General features: G+C 36.8%; 1 protein-coding gene and 1 long non-coding RNA gene across 5 annotated transcripts in view; one reads left to right on the top strand and one right to left on the bottom strand.

The window, feature by feature from the left end:
• Nucleotides 1-7450, top strand: part of LOC139804502 (uncharacterized) — a 47673-nt gene extending 40223 nt beyond the window's left edge. Inside the window, exon 2 of the long non-coding RNA XR_011729407.1 lies at nt 5816-7450. This is a non-coding gene — a long non-coding RNA (uncharacterized lncRNA). The remainder of the gene's footprint in view (nt 1-5815) is intronic.
• The window catches only part of SPON1 (spondin 1), a 272520-nt gene that overhangs the window by 39581 nt on the left and 216627 nt on the right, over nt 1-16312 (bottom strand). The window lies entirely within an intron of this gene.

The raw sequence follows: 16312 nt of genomic DNA, 5'->3' as shown, positions 1-16312 counted from the left end.
CATGCCCCGCTGGGGAAGGCCTAAAAAAGAGCTCAGTCACTGTATTGATCACCCACAGATGTCAGAGTGAGGAGGACTTCCTGACTGGATGAGCTGAAATGCTTGAGATGGAAGAGCACCTTAAAAAGCTTCATACTTTTAATAAAATAAAGTCCCTCTCAAATGTCCCTCTCAAAACAACACCCTGCCTTTTTATTTTCATCACCTGGTTAGGAGATTAAAAAGCAGCAAGAGCTTTTATCAAGAAGAAAAAGTAGCTCTGTTCTATCCTTAAGCAACTTAGCCTCTTAAACTGGACTTCTAAGGGCATTTTAAAGAGCAACAGCTGTTATCAAGTCAATAGTTATTTTGGCTTCAAATAGACAAAGAAGTAGGCAATAGTCTCATTTCAACTGGATACAAAAGAAATATGGGAGGCAAGATTATTATCACCATTATGTATGACTGAAAAGTAAGGTCCAGTTCTGTGTTCTTGCCTATCTAAACCTCATTACGTGGAGAGACACTGTTTGAAAGAGGAGCAAGAACAAGTAAGTGTAGTCTTGGTTTGGAGCCTCTGTGGGCTTTTTGAGAAGCATGTGGGTCTATCTTACATGAAAAGCACATCCTGCAAACAAACTCCTCAGCAAAGCTTCATGTGTATAAACCCAACTGACACCAACGTACTTGAACCAAATAATTTTGACTGAAGCTTTTGAGTATCCCCTACTTGGCAAAAGAAGTCCCATTGTTCTAGTCTTCTGCTAGAAATAATACTTTCACTATTAAAAAAAACAGATTTTTTTTTACCTAATATAATTTTGCCCTAACAGGGAATTTATGTGCATTTAAAAAAATTATTTGTATGGTCAGTTTATACATATGCATATGGAAGACTTTCTGAAAATCTGAGCCTTAGAATGTGTACCAAATTAAATTAAAAGAAATTTGTGCTGCACTTAGGAACACAGATTTGCTGCAAGTAAAAATCCTGCAAAAAGCAGTATTTCACAGTTTTATTTTTGGAAAAAGTTTGTAATACGTCACTCTGCTATAAAAGAATAAGGCATTTTCACCCTGTCAGCCTAAACACTATGATTTGCCATGTTTAGATGCAAAAGTACCTCAAGAGTAAAAATGAAGTTGAATGCTGAATAGAAAATCAGTTACATTCATAGCTCCAAAAAATGTATTTGCTTACAGATGTGTTTTGTTGACAGTCTTCAGATATTTAATTTGGTCGTTTTACTAAAAATTATTTTGCTCTCTGAAGAAAGAGAAAAATCTCAACTTGCAACTCCTTCAGTCTGAAGAAAAAAATGGCTCTCCCTTACTTTGACCTTTTGTAAATCACCTGAAAAATCAATTTTTCACAGCTGGTCATGCAATGAGTAACATAACAGAACCTCCTCTTCATTCTATACTGTGACTTATTAGACTGTACACTTCTTGTGAAAATGAACATTGATTCTTGCTGTGCACTTTGCTTATGAACATGCTTTTTTGCTAAGCTTACTGTACATATCATCTGTGTGTATACTAATTTATAATACTGCAAATGAAGTATGAAGTGAAGATGTGACTGTAAATGGGTAAATTTGAGTGCTCTTAGTATGTGGAGATATTCACAAATGAGATGCATGTGCTTGAAATGTCAATTAAAACATCTTGGATGCTCTTGACAAAAAGCTATACTCAGTAATACGTTTATAAAGAGACTTACATAGCTTTTAGTATTCATTTTTTTTCCCCAGATGATGCAGTAAACTTAAAAATACATGTAAACAAAACAAAATTTGCAATTAAAAAAAAGTAGAAAACCAAACATAAAAAAACAATGGAGTGAAAAAAGGCAACCATCAGGTATATGCTGATTTAGAATGTATCTGATGCATTGGTAGCTTCTGTGACTTTGCACAAGTCATCTCACCAACTAAGGGTGGAGGTTTGAACAGAAAAATCTCTTTTTAACATGGAAATCTTCAAACACACAACTCTTTCTGGAATGAATCCAGAAGATCCAAGAATGGCAACTATCAGCTGTCTCTTATCCAACTTGATTTACATTGAGAAAACTAAAAGATCAACTATTTCTAGCCAAATAAAGTAAATTACATACCAATTTGTCATTCTGTGGCTTTATGAAAGAAATGTGAAATGTAGGTACCCCTGAACAGCTATTTCAATTAATCTAAATTTAACAAAAGATACAGGCTTTGGTTTATAATCAAAGTTTGAGATGATATTTTATTGCAGTTACTTAAATAGTTTTAATTTCAATTTAAAATATACTGGGGCCTGCACAAAAATTTTAAGTAGAAGCTTATTAATTATGCATAACAAATTGTACCTCTAATGAGTCAGAGAACTCATTGAAATTAAACTAGAACCAAACTGACCTGAGTTCGGGTCAATAAAACATTCAAAAAATTTCTTTTTACTTCAGGAATATTTCTGTTATTATTCCACATAAAACCCTGCTTGAAATGTAAAGTTTGATGTGACTGAATATCCAATACATAAACATATCCCAAAAAAACCTCAACTTAGATCTCAAAATCAAAGAGCTATGAACTAAAATTTTGTACATTTTTGTACATTTTAACAAGCTGGAGAGCATGAAAAGATGGCTTGAGTTTGCTAATACCCAACATATCATCAGCCTGGACTTGGCAGCATCACTCAGAGCAAAGCAGTAATTCAGTGTCTGATGCCAAGGCAGTCTTTGCAGGCCCAGGAAGCAGAAAAGACAGATTTTGCATTGTTCATACTTGACTATTTAAAAATTAATTGATATCAGCAGCTCATTTTAACACAGCCTGTGAAAAGTTACAATTCCTGATAGTTGCCCATTTGGCTGATGTTGATTTTGAACCCATGAGCCCAAGTAATCTGGGAACGTGTCTAACTTCAGAAACCTGACTTCCTTTCAGTAACCAACAATTATAAACATCTATAGACACTAATGGGCTTAAACCTGAAAACAAGAAGATATGATGAACTAGTGAGAATAATGATCTTGGTCTTTGACTTTTTCTTTCTTTTCTCGATAAAATATATTTCTTTCAAAAAGGTCACACACCTTTTCTTGTTTTATACCTACACCATGCCAGGAATGAGTAAAAAGGATAAATCTCTACTGTTCATCACCCAGCTTCTCCAGCTGTTCCCTGGGAGCTCAGATGTTATCTGAAGTGACTGACATACTCCTGAAATGCTGCATTCATGGGACAGGTCAGAGGGTCAAGGTGGAGGCTGTTAATGAACAGGTTGTCCCTATGCTTAATATTTAAATGCCCCTATGCAGGCAGCTGCGGCTCCCATTCAAGTCCAGGATAGACAGTTTTATTAAAAAATTAATGAGGTAAAAGATAAATTAATGTTGTACTTATCTGTCTCCTGTTTTCTCAGAATGAGTCTGTGTGCCTTAATGATTTAACAGCGGAGACAGCACAGGTGGCCACGGGGCAGGGGGAAAGGGGCAACTGTGGCCTTTACTCTGGAGAAATCAAGAGTTGTGAAAGACACGTGTGCTGAGAAAAAAAGGGAGAATCTGGAAAGCCAGTGGTGCAAGAGGGATGTAAGGCCTCTTTCCAACTGAACTGGCAGAAAGTCAAGGCCTGTCAAAGCAATAACTGCAGTAAAACTGAAATTGTCAGGCACTGTTAGTCACTGTGTTCATATGCTAGTGCTACTGGAAGCATTTAAAGGAGGTGTCACCCACTGCTATTTAAAAATATAGCCCCTGCTCTACCCACCCCCATCCCATTCCAACTACAACATGATTGGGAAAAAAGCCCAAACCATTCTGCTCTGTCTACTTCTAAAGTACAGTGTTCTTCCTAAACACCCCGTGACCTCACTAATGAAGACACTTCTGAAATACATATGGGAAAGCAAAGTTTTGAGATGCCAATCATGCCTGAAGCTATTGCTTATTGAGGATCACATCCTCCAACCTCTGCTTCAGTGATCATACACAAAGCACGTGCTATGTGCCACAATTAAAATATTTAGCTAACTACTAAAGTAGGTGTAATGGTACTTTCCTAAGAACAAGAGAATATGGCAACTTATTAAATAATTTACACAAGACATACTTGAATACTTTGTGCATCATTAAAATGCCAGTGAACTCAAGCCAATATGTGGAAAGCAAGGCAGAATTTGTGATCAGCTATCTTGCAGATAATTCTACATTCTGCATCCAAGAACTGTCTTGGAATGGCTGAACTAAACCTTTCTCTCAATCAAGGGTTTGCATAGACATGAATGAGAGCAAACTTTTAACCCTGTGTCCAGTATTGGACAGTGTCCAGTATTTATACCTGATTCTTACACACATCAGATATTCAGTAATGTTGCAATAGGGCATGTTTTAAAAGAAACGTGGATTTTAAGTGTAAAAGCAGAGAAATAACAGAAGCTTCTGTTGATGGATGGTGTATCTTATCTAGTAGCACCTTTGAAACTGAAGACCATTCAGTTGATCTGTACTTTACTTTTCCACAGGTAAAATGCAAAATAAATTGGCCCCTACAATAAAGTAGGATTTCAAAATAATTGTAAAAGTCAATACCTATCTGAAAAAAAAATGTAACCAAGAAGTATACAGTGAAATGAAAGCAGCTGGATATACTACTGTAGTGGGTTTTTTTCTTGGACAACCACTAACTAAATTAATTACCTCACTGCTGAGTTAATTAGGTAATATTAGTACATGAATACCCCAATTAATTATCCCAAATATAAAAAGACATCTGCTGTCAAACGTGTTTGACACAACCATAGATGTTGAATTTACATTTTCCCATTTGCTTCACAATCTAATTTTAATTAACACATTATAAATATAAATCATTCTCACAAATAAGTTTTATAGCATCAAAAGCTAATCACTCCAGAAAAAAACAAATAATCCCTTGCGTAATTATATTAACAGTTAGAAAAAAATTACTAATAAATGGCTCATCAATTTCAGAATTTTAAGGTAAAATTATCACCAATCAAATGAGCGTACCTGAAGCCTAGCTGCCCAAAAATGAGCCCAAAAAGATATAAAGAAAATATATTGTTTCATTTGTCTCATAATATCCCATTTCAGCAACTTTTTTGCAGTTTTTCCAGGGACTGTTCTTATAGCATTGCTTACTAATGAAGATAAATCTTAATTGCTGTCACCTCTCTCTGGGCTTGTTGATACTGTCTAGTATTTTGTTCTATTCTTTTAAAAGTGAAGGCTCAATTTTATTGGTATCAAGTTTTGTTATTTAATAACAATGTGATTTTAGAGAAAATCAACAGGTTGAGGCCAAAACTAGTTAGTATTCAGGATTAAATATACCAACTAAAAGCTTATGGAATAGATAAGAGCTGGTAACAAAAGCTTGATAGAAACTCATAGAGTGGTTTTTAATGCTTTGGCTTTTTTCAATACATTTAGAAAGAGAGATTATCTGGCAGTCATAAATTCAAAACCAAAAGCATTAAGAAGTCTTCTTTCCTTTAGAAAAATATTTTGAAAGTTTGGAAAATAGAGCGAGAGAATTTTTCTTCCATTAAGATCCCATCCTAATATGGCACAGTCTTTGCAGTGACCATCTTTCAAATCCCAAAAATACTGCCTGACATGTTTCAAGTTTTATAGGGACAGTAAAGACTGTCAGTGACAGACACTGTCAGTTAAGATTTTGGAATACAAGTTCCTTTCCTTTTTCCAGTTATTAAAGAACGGTGAATTACCTGCTCCAAATTTTCCTTCCAAGTGCTGTTTTATCACCTGAAATATTTTTAACTCTCTAAAGAGGCATTTGTTTCTTCTGTCTTTTCAAAACAGGCACAGAACAAAAGAGAGAAAAGGAAGGAGTATAGAAGGAGAGGAGGAAAGAAAAGCTGTTGCTCTTGAAGAAAGAGCATATCAAAGAGAGACTTCTTCATTTCAGTTCTCCAAAGAGAAAAAAATAAAATTAAGCCCCAAATGAACACCCACACGACTTGGTAAGGATTATTTTTCCTTGTCAGAGAGTAGCAAAGAAAGGAGAACAGAAGTCCCAAAGCTTCCTACATTGAGGGAAGGAAAGCATCAGCTGCTGCTTTCAAAGACTCAGAGATCTGTAGCCACAGTTTGATCTAAGTCAGGGCTGTGGGCATGCACCTGTGGCAGGAATTACCTGTCTGCTCTGCCTCTCAGATGTTCCAGGGAACAGAGAGAATGCTGTTCTAGAGATCACCTCTCAAACTGAAGAGACCTTGACAAAACCAAGTGCATTTCTTTCTATCTGGCCTTCACAGTACAGAAGTCAGTCAGGACCTTGCTCTAATTTACATGGATCAGCTTGTTCAATGAAGTCAAAATGGTTATGAATCACATTCAGTATTCTCCAAAAGTATTTCTTCCTAATAACAGATTTCTTAGTTTCTCTTTTTTCCTCATAAGCTTAAGCCTGTGCTGTTTTCCTACATTCACTTTGGTTTAACTTTCTGTAAACCTCTTTAGACTCATAATACATAACACTGGACAGATGAGTGCCCTGAATACTGAACCTCATAGCAGGGGTGGGAAAGTACAGGGAATAAAAATGTATGTTTATTTATCAGTACTTAAATGCAACCAAGCAAACTGCATCACATCATTATTCTGATAAAAGCATTTTCTATGGACCACTGCCATGTTTCTTTATGAAACACAATAATAACTGAGAAATATAGACTGTTTTCAAACTGTTGCAAACAGTGAGCCCCTGATTTTATTCTGAAGTTATAGCATTTAAAAATGGAGCAGGAGATAAAGATCCCCAGTGTGTGGCAGTACCAGGCTTAATGGCATGTCACTACCACTCACTTTAACTCTGATTATCTCAACAGGCAGAGATGGGGAGCCAAACTGGGAATCCTTTTTCACTGAGCAGATATCAGTACAACATCTGCCCCATCATGTATTTATGAAAATCTCCCTGCTGTTCCAGGAACCACTTGAGCATGAAATAGCCGAGTTCCAATAAGTCAGAATTTCTGGCATAACTGATGCTACAGTAAAACACTAAAACACTTCTGCAGAAACTTTGTAAGATTATTCTAGCATAGTGAGCAAAATGAGTAGCTTTTTTTTTTGCTACTTCAAATATGTCTTAAAGGTGTCCAGCAGTATATGTGAGTAATCTAAAAACTATTTCTTAAGTGATTTTATGTTTTTTAGATACACACAGATCTGATGTATATTTTTCTAGAAGTCTTGTATTCTGACTTAGGTAATTCAATGTTTAAATGAAGACTGCTGCCCTTTTCAATCACTGGAAAGAAAGAAAAGAAGCACCTAAAACACTTTTCCTTTTTAGATTGCCTTAAATTGTTATAATTTTAAAACTCAGTTCTGATTAATTACCAAGAATGCACTGGGAACTTCAAACTAAAAAGACTTAATAAGTAGGGACTACAATGTATGCTTTTTGTCTCAGCTCTTCATTTTATACAACTAATACAAAATAAAATATTCATCAGATTTCTAGAATACATCTAGTCAGTAGTAGCATGTAGAAAATACTATTTTCTCATTAGTATTCTTCTTTCTAATAAGAGGCGGTCTACAGGGATTCAGATTGACCTTTTTCTTTGAGACAGATAACTTTCTACAGAAAACTCATTTATTTATTTTTTTAAATAAGAATCATCTGAACTGGATAGCACTGGACATAATAGTTTGATTGTCCTAATCCTCTATGAAATTCAGATCAAATACAGGCATGCCAAATAGCTTTGACCAGTAAGTGTAAAGGAGGAGCAAGGAGTTCCACTCATCTATTTCCAGGAGCCAAGTTCCCAACGTGACTGTCACCAGCTGCAGTCACAGCATCATCCTGGCTCCTCCCTTTATCCTCCTGAAGTGTCTCAGGAGTACCTGACACACAGCAGCAAAGATCTGCTCCCCTGTGTGGCAGGGGTTTATGCCAAGCCTTGAACAAGTCACTAACCTCCAGAAACAGATTAATTCAACCAGCATGATTTTGGCCTTCATATCCCTCTTTGACAAGCAAGATATTTGAAAAATCATATCTAAGGAGGAACTAGAAACTATAAGCCCTTATCAGGACCTGAGACAAGACTGAGCTGAGTCCTTTATGCAAGAAGAGTCTTTGGGCACATTTGGGTCTGTGCCAAGAAACAATCCCATCTTTCTCAGCAGAGCTGATTCCTGTCTTTATGAAATCCCTGTATGCCTGTTCCCAGCAAATGCATAAAAAACCCAAAGCATCTGGAGTCATCCTCAGCCTTCATTCAATGAAAGAAGCAGCACTGGAGTTGGATGTTGATAGAGATCTCCTCCAATACTTTATACACTCTGAAAAAATGGAACAGTTTCCTCAGAAATGGAACTGATTGGTTTAACATTTCTGAATGGTACAGACAGTGGGTTTGTGGACATGCAAAAAAAAGTTCACAAATTTTGCTTATCCAGTCTGGCAAATAAAGCCTTAAGTACATCCAGTGCTTATGAAAGCACTGCAGTGGGGGAAATGCAACTTTGAATTAAGGTGCAAATTTCTGCCTGGCAGGCTATGAAATATGAGAACTGTGTATCTCTTATCTGGTAGTTTTGTTGGGATTTGAATTATTTAGGGTGTGAATATGTTTAGTTCAAAATCTACACTTAAATTTAGGCTCTGGTAACATCCTATGGGCTGTGCAGACAGATATCAAACTGGAAAACAGTTTTGCTCCTTTCTGGTCGCAGACTGAATGAATATCAAATGTTGCACTATTTAGTTAAGGTATTTGACATGGTAGAAACTGTGCCATGAAGGGCTGCTTCTGGTGAGATAAGAACAACAGATGTGGGACTAGAGCCTCCTACTCCACAGTTAGATTATTTCAGCTGTATTTATTCCATGTATTCGAACTCCCTTGCATCAAACCTTCTGTTGTCATCCATGTGCCAAAAAGCTCTCAAGCCTTTTGCTCTACTAAGCTTTTGAAAAAAGAGGCAGAATTTTGACTTTGGAAACTGTTGACTCTACAGATCCAATTTACTGATGTTTCTAGACCTAAATATAAAATACATCCAAAAGCTGTTGTGTAATGTGATATACAATATGATTATATATTATATTAATTATATTTATTACATTTTTTTTTTCATGCGAAAGATGAGGATTTTCCAGTCCTAAAATTTTATTCTCACTGTTCCTTTCCTACTAAATTAATTTTCAGAGAATGTCCAGCTGAGCTGGGAATTTTATGCTTCTCTTATGCAACCAAGTTTAATTCCATCATAGCTTTTAAGTGACAGGATCATTTTTTATAAAGGAGAAAATAGTGTATCACCAGCATCTTTACAAACATTGGTGTCTTCTCTGAGATGCTGCCACAGGCATCAGTCATAAAGCTGGGCAGATAACTTAGGAATTTGAAGATAAAAAACTTATTTCTCAAATAGCTGTCAACTCCCATTTGGTGATGAACCATTTCCCAGCACTGCTGCCTTGGCAGAATTCCAGCTGAAGCTCTAGCTGTAACTATCCCAGTCTCCTGAGATATCCATCACCCTAATAACAGATTTGTCATTTAATTAGAGCTCACATGTTGCAGCATTCTGTGTAGCTTCTGCAGACATTACATGTTATTTGTATAATCTATACAGAAATAAAATTTTATGGTGAAACAGATCACTATAATAGTTTAATACAGACAAGTCTAACATAGAAAGTTTGCAAGTATTTGCATTGCCATGTCACCACAAACAGGCAGCAAACCTTCAGTATGCAGGCATAACTACTTACATAGTTATATAAGTAACTACTTAATTTCCATTTCTATATGTTTTTCAGCAATGGTGTTTCTCTACTTTTCAAATGAAAATACAAACATGTAGAGCATCTGGATGTTTAACAGGATGGAAGAGACAATGGTTTCAAATTATGCAGTAAGTGGTGGATGTTATTACATATGCTAAAAGTACTATGGCAGGTTCCCTTGGTGCATAATTTCAATTATATGTGCCTCTGCTCTCAAAAACTACCATGCAAACATTAGACAGCTTCACTTAGTGGGTCTGGTTCCCTGTGGTGCATAAAGTCCCATTTTCTGATTGAAAAATTAAGAATACATTTTCCTCATAATTTCTGTTATTTCAGTTAAAGTGATCTGAAGTGACATGTATATCTCTTTCTTATTAACAGGAATATTTCCAAATTTCTTGTTAGATGCTGAATGCAGCAAAACCAAGTGGCATAGATCAGTGAAATCAGGGCCATAATTTAGAAAAAAAATACACTGCTCAGTGTGAGGGGTAGTCTTATTTGTACAGGAGAATAACAAGTGTTAAAGACATGTAAGACTGCATGCAAATTGCAGGTGGAGCAAATGGGAAATAAAGCCTTCTGTTGAGTTACCACTAAACAAATACTAAATACAGGAATGACTGAATGAGTCCAGAACTTCACAAGCCTGTATTTCAGAGCACGACCACCTTTTAAAGGAAATTTCTTATTTTAAACCTTGGATAACCAATGGATAACTCAAAAGACTGAAAATTCTCAGCGCATCTGTGCAAACTACTGCTTACTCTTGCATAAACAAAGAGAATGGGCAACTTAAAGCATCATGTATATAAAGTTACAGTCTGCCTGCAAATGTCAGTGTGTGCTTCTGTGGATCTGATGATGTGACATGGGAGCTGTGATGACAGACTACCCAAAGAAAAGTTTGTTTACAGAGCCACTGTGCCGAGACAGTGCATGCAATTCACAGTGACAGGGAAAGACCCATGTGGCTCTGCTACTTCTCACACATGTTTGTCAAGAAATAACAACTCCCAGATTAATAAACTACAATATGGTTATGGAAATTTTTGTCAGGAGGCCCTAATGGAATATTTGTAAATGAATAGTCAGTTCTGTGAATTAGTAATGAGACCATAATGCAGTCTTCTGCTAAGGGATGTTATGCTGGTTTATGTTTTATCTTTCTACCCATGTATATTTGATCAAAGTGGAAACACAGGCATTTTTAGTCTACATACAAAATATTGCCATGCTCTGTAATGGCCCTGAGCACAACAGCATCCTTTTGACACCTATGAATCATTTTTAGCTCCTCTCCCTCCACTGCACACAAGTGCTCTACCAGTGTTTCTTGGTTTTGAGTTTCCCTCAGTCCTGTTTTACTTCTTTTTGGACCACTCCTCAGCAAAGGCATCTGTTCTGTTGCTACTAAAAACTTGGAGATGAGAAGTGTCAAGGTTTCATTTTTCCTCCTCGCTGGTATTATTTTTACCCTTCCAGTATGTACAACCTCCTGGATGGAAGCTGAGCTCTTCCCTCTGACTCTCTTTACTAGCTCCATTACATCATCCACTGCCACAGGAGACAACATAGATTTGTTTGTCATCTATTAACCTGCCCTAAAGAGTAAAAATGGAAAACATCAAGGCTGTACTGCACAAGCATCAGGCATTTTTGTGGCAGAGAACAGCCTTTATCTTCCCTCCAGCATAGCCTCGAAGTTGAAGAGTTAACCTTCTGCCTTCCCTCTCTATAAGGAGAGGACAGTTTATGGACAGGTGAAGCATCTTGAAAGAAGCACAAAGGCTGAAAAAAAAATCCCAGCTTTTCAGACTAGCCAACTTTGAGGGTTACCTATAATTTTATCTACACATATTTTCTATAGAATCAATACTAGAGCTGCTGAAAAATGTTACACAATCATAAGTGCAGGGGAAATGACAAGTGGAAAATGGTTTATAAAATCAGTCAGAAGGGCAGAGATAAGTCATAAACCAGCCTTTTCTGTGGCCCAGCTCTCCTCTTAAGATAGTGTCTATGAAATGGGTAGGATGGCTTATGGATTGGCTGTGAAAGGATTGCTTCAAATCTAGAGAAATTAGTAGGTACCAATCCATGTGAAATTAAAGGTAAAAAAAGTCAGGATGGAATAGATACATTAGGGAGAAGATGTTGAATAATACTACACCCAGAAATTACGTATTTCCACAATTTCTGTAGCTTGTTTGAATTCCCTAAATTTTCTATAGCAATTTGACTGCTATCTTTTGTCTAATTAGAACTATCTGCAGGCTGTACTTTAACTCTTCTAATTCCCTCAATGTCATTATCTCAAGTTTGCAGATGTATTCAGCAATGTCCACTCTGCTTCCCTTTACATAAAGGCTCATTTCTTTCTCAAGTAATAATATAGGCTGAGGATTCAAGGTATGATGTAGCTAAGAATGACTTGAATTAAAAGGGAGGGAAGAGGCTTCTTAATTTGTGCTGCAATTTTTTTCTTTCTTTTATGTTATCATTGCTTTCCACCTCTCCTTTAATAAGATGTCTCTCCCTTCTCCCTCCTCCCTGGTATCTGTCTACTTACAAGGACCTTTGCATCAATCTTTTTCTTGTCCTTCTATTTTTAGTGCACATCTGTTCCTGTTCTGACCTCAATTCTCTCTCATCCTGGGCTTCATTTTTTTGTGTCTCTCTATGGTCTTCTCACAGCTGTCAGATCTCTTCTCTCCAGAAGATCCATAATCTTTCAGTTGGTGGTCAATGCATGGACTCCCTTTCCTTGATGTGGGAGAGGGGCTTCCTACCCTTCCTGCTCAGCTGTGCCAGCCACCACCTTCCCTGAACTCCTTACTCCCAAACACTGCCACTGTGGCAGAGTTACAAAGTTGTAACTCGCTCTCTATTTTCTCTCTGCACTGCTTTTTTATTTTTCCTAATACCTTAAATTTTTCCCAAGAACTGTGAATGAAACTGGTTGGCCACTATGAGCATGGAAATAAATGCCAAATTTCATGGGCTGCATTTCAATTTTCTTTAGATCAGTAATTGGGAAAAAAATTTTCCCACCTCATTTCTTCTCTCATGTAATATCTTCATTCCCTGCTACAGTTTCCATTTCCATTTGTTTTCATTACTCCATTTTCTCTTTTGCTAAGTTCTCCTTTTCACCCTTTCAGGTTTCTTTTTGCATGTGCACACAGGCAACGTTTTTGCTACCCCTCAACTTCCTGCCACCATCTTCTCTGAAGACCTAAGTCTGAGAGTCCCCAGATTAAAGGAGAACATTAAACAGCTGTTGCTTCCAGGGCAGGCTCTGGATCTGGGAAGCAGCTGGCTGCTCTGGCTGACTGCTTGGCTGGTCCTGAGGCACTGGGGATGGGGATGCTCCAGGCAGTGCCTGGGTCAGATTCCTCATTCGGATCTCTCCTGGCAGCAGAATTGGAAGCATGAACAATGAGATGCAGAAGGGCCTTTACTAATTTTGCCTCAGCCGCAGGAACCAGTTTTTAGAGAAAAGTGTCCTCATCTCCTCAGGCACATCTCCTAATGCACCCAATGCTGTCCTAAATCACAGGAGTGCCAACACCACCTGCCTGATGCAGACAGGCAATGATGCCTCTGGCACTCTGCCCTACCAGCACGCCCCAGTGGCTGGGAGTGAAGCAGACAAAGCCCTTTTTGCATCCTCTCCTTGTCCTCACCGAGACCCCTTAATGCTGTTGCCCCACTTGTAAATAAATCGATCAGAACGAAAAAGTGTCATGGTTGTGCAAACAAGGATCAGGTAACATAAATATTTTCCCTGTTTAGCTGATGAATGCTATCCTTTTGTTCCAGTCAAGTATCTGCACAGTTTCAGTGTTACAAAGCAGTGTTGTTGTAACAGAATATATTAACATTTAAAGAAGATACTCGGGATAATATTTTTTAAAATCAGACTTTAAAAAATTACTCTGCACTAGATTCACATTATCCAAAGGCCACATATATTAGTGAACTTGTCAATGCTAGAGATGTCTACTTCTACCTGCATGTAACATTGTAGGAAAGAGATATGTGCACTGCAAATAGTGCTCAACTGAAATGTTAAAAATCATCCCTTCTGCTTTTCCTCCCTCTTAGAGCACAAAGAGAATCTAATTAACATGCTTAGTGTCTCTCTGAAATGCAATTCAAACACAAAGTATGCTATCAAAGGCTTGAACATCAGACAGAAAAGTAATTTGGGATGACTGAGCTATCTCTACAAAGGCATTAATTTAACTCTAATGGGTCCATATGAAAAATAATACTGAATGCAGTTAAAAGAACTTTACCTGCTTTTAAGAGAGAATAGTAAAGTTATTAGGCATTTTCTTTAACCTGGAAGCTGTCTTGAAATTTTTTACTATGTGACCTGATAAATGCAGCAAATCACACAGTATCTTGTGCGTAGACTTGTGTGTGACATTATTCTCTTCTGTGATCTTTTCTCAGTGAAAAATTGTTCAGGATCTCCAATTTTTCAAGTTCTCTCAAATTCCACAAAAAAAGTGTCATTTGCAGGCTTTGCATTCCTTTATGTTAAAGAAATTTCTATACATTAGATTTCAAGCTACCCTGATAGAATTTCCCATCCAAGCCATTTCCTTGCTGCACTATTCTGTGTCTCTGTGTAGCAGACATTGAACCAGGTATCAGCATTGTTTATCATGTGCCCAGGGCTGGTGTGTCAGTTCATTACATGCAGGATGGTAATCAGCTAAGTCTTAAGGAAGAAGAAAAGGAACATAAATAGCAATTACTTACAAAATCCCTCCATGGATTACATATAAATATATATATACATATATACAGCAGACCTTCCCACATAGGGCTCAGTAAATGAATAGCTCACTATCACCCATCAACTTTTCTGCTTTTATATGGATGCCCTATTCTGAGCACATTAAGGTTGATAAGAGGAAAATGGTTTAATTTTTTAGTCTAGATTTCAAAGAAAAGTTCTTAAGAAGGCAGGTGTGTCTAAGGAGCAGTGCCTTATCACAGCAGTCTTATTAGCATTTCTTCAAAGATGCCTTCTACTTGGTCCCAGCTACAAAGACAAAATCTGCATTTGAATACAGATATTCAAAATGAAGTAAAAAATTGTCAGTCTTATGGAAAAGATGGACGTAAGCCAAAAGGTGGCAAAAAGGAAAAATACAGTAAGTGTACACAGATAAGCAGCTCTTGTGTGTTAGATATAAAATCAGAAAAATTAACTGCTTACATTTCAGAAGCTTCACACTGATCACAAAATACCAAATGCAAATTTCACAAATTACCACTAGTGCTAATGCCAAAAATGATTCCTTATTTTCTTAAACTATTGAGATTTCAGTGTCTCTAAGTAATTACTGACAAAATCACATAAACACAGGCTCTAATATATCCCAATCTAGGTTCTGAGATCCTGCACCTTCACAGAAATATATAACAAAACCAGAAAAGATAGTTATGCAGGTTTTTTTTTATTTGCAATCTCAAATCCTCTTCGTATGTAAACTCAAGACAAAAATCCCCAAACAAAAAACCCAGCAAATTTTAAATTTGAAATAGAACTAAAACCAGAATATTTTAGAAACAGGAGTCATCACAACTAGAAATGGCAGAAAAAAAGTCTGATTTTCTGTGACAATGTTGCTGAAATACTGTCTTTACTCAGCAAGTACTTTGCAGTTCTTCCACTTAACTTCCTCTTTCTATGATGCAATATATTTACAGCTTTTTAATAGCTTTTAATGATTACCGAAGTATCTGGGGGCATTATTTGTTAACATTGATCCAAAAGTTTAAATCATAAGAAGGTGACAGAGAAAAGGAATGAAGAGGATTGATTTTCTTTTGTTTGGAAATTAACAGCTGGTAGGTAAGATGGAGCTGGCTGGTAAGATAATTTATTTTTGAAAAGTGTTGGGAGAACAGTACAGGTTCTAGACTGTTCTTTTATTTTCAGGCAATAAAAGTCTTTACTGTGCCATCTTTGGCTAATGAAAATTGAAGAATTATTTTAAAACCAAGTAAAAGCAAATTGGTGGGCTTTTTTTGGCATCTGTTCAGTCAAGTAATAAAATTCATTCAAACTGCAGTATTATGGGTTTATATGGGTGTTTGCTTGTGTGTTGGGCAGTTAACCCTACAACATGCAGAAAAATTAAAAATGAACATTTAAAGCTCTAAGAAGCAAGTAACATTTTCCTTCTCAGACAACACCTTTCCTCACAGAAAAATCATAGCCCTCCGTTGTTCATGGTTTATCTTGTACTTCCTTATAAAGACAGAAAAACATTCTAACTGTGTATTTCCTCAATCTTCCCTTTCCCCTTTAAAATATGAATTAATTCTCTGGAGGTGCCTGTTATTTAATGAGCATCAGAAACATCTCCCTAAATTGTGATGTCTTAGCAAGGGGCTTAAAATTAGGCAGAAAGTATATGTACACTATGAGGAACAATTTATCTCAATGCAGAAAACACAACCTAGCTTTGACTACCCTTCAGAAATCTGAGAGCCTTTAAAAACTCTTCTCACCC

Source organism: Heliangelus exortis, chromosome 18 (genome assembly GCF_036169615.1).
Source record: "Heliangelus exortis chromosome 18, bHelExo1.hap1, whole genome shotgun sequence".
Classification (NCBI taxonomy): domain Eukaryota; kingdom Metazoa; phylum Chordata; class Aves; order Apodiformes; family Trochilidae; genus Heliangelus; species Heliangelus exortis.
Note: the sequence above shows the minus strand (reverse complement) of the source record. Positions and strands in the feature narration are given on the sequence as shown.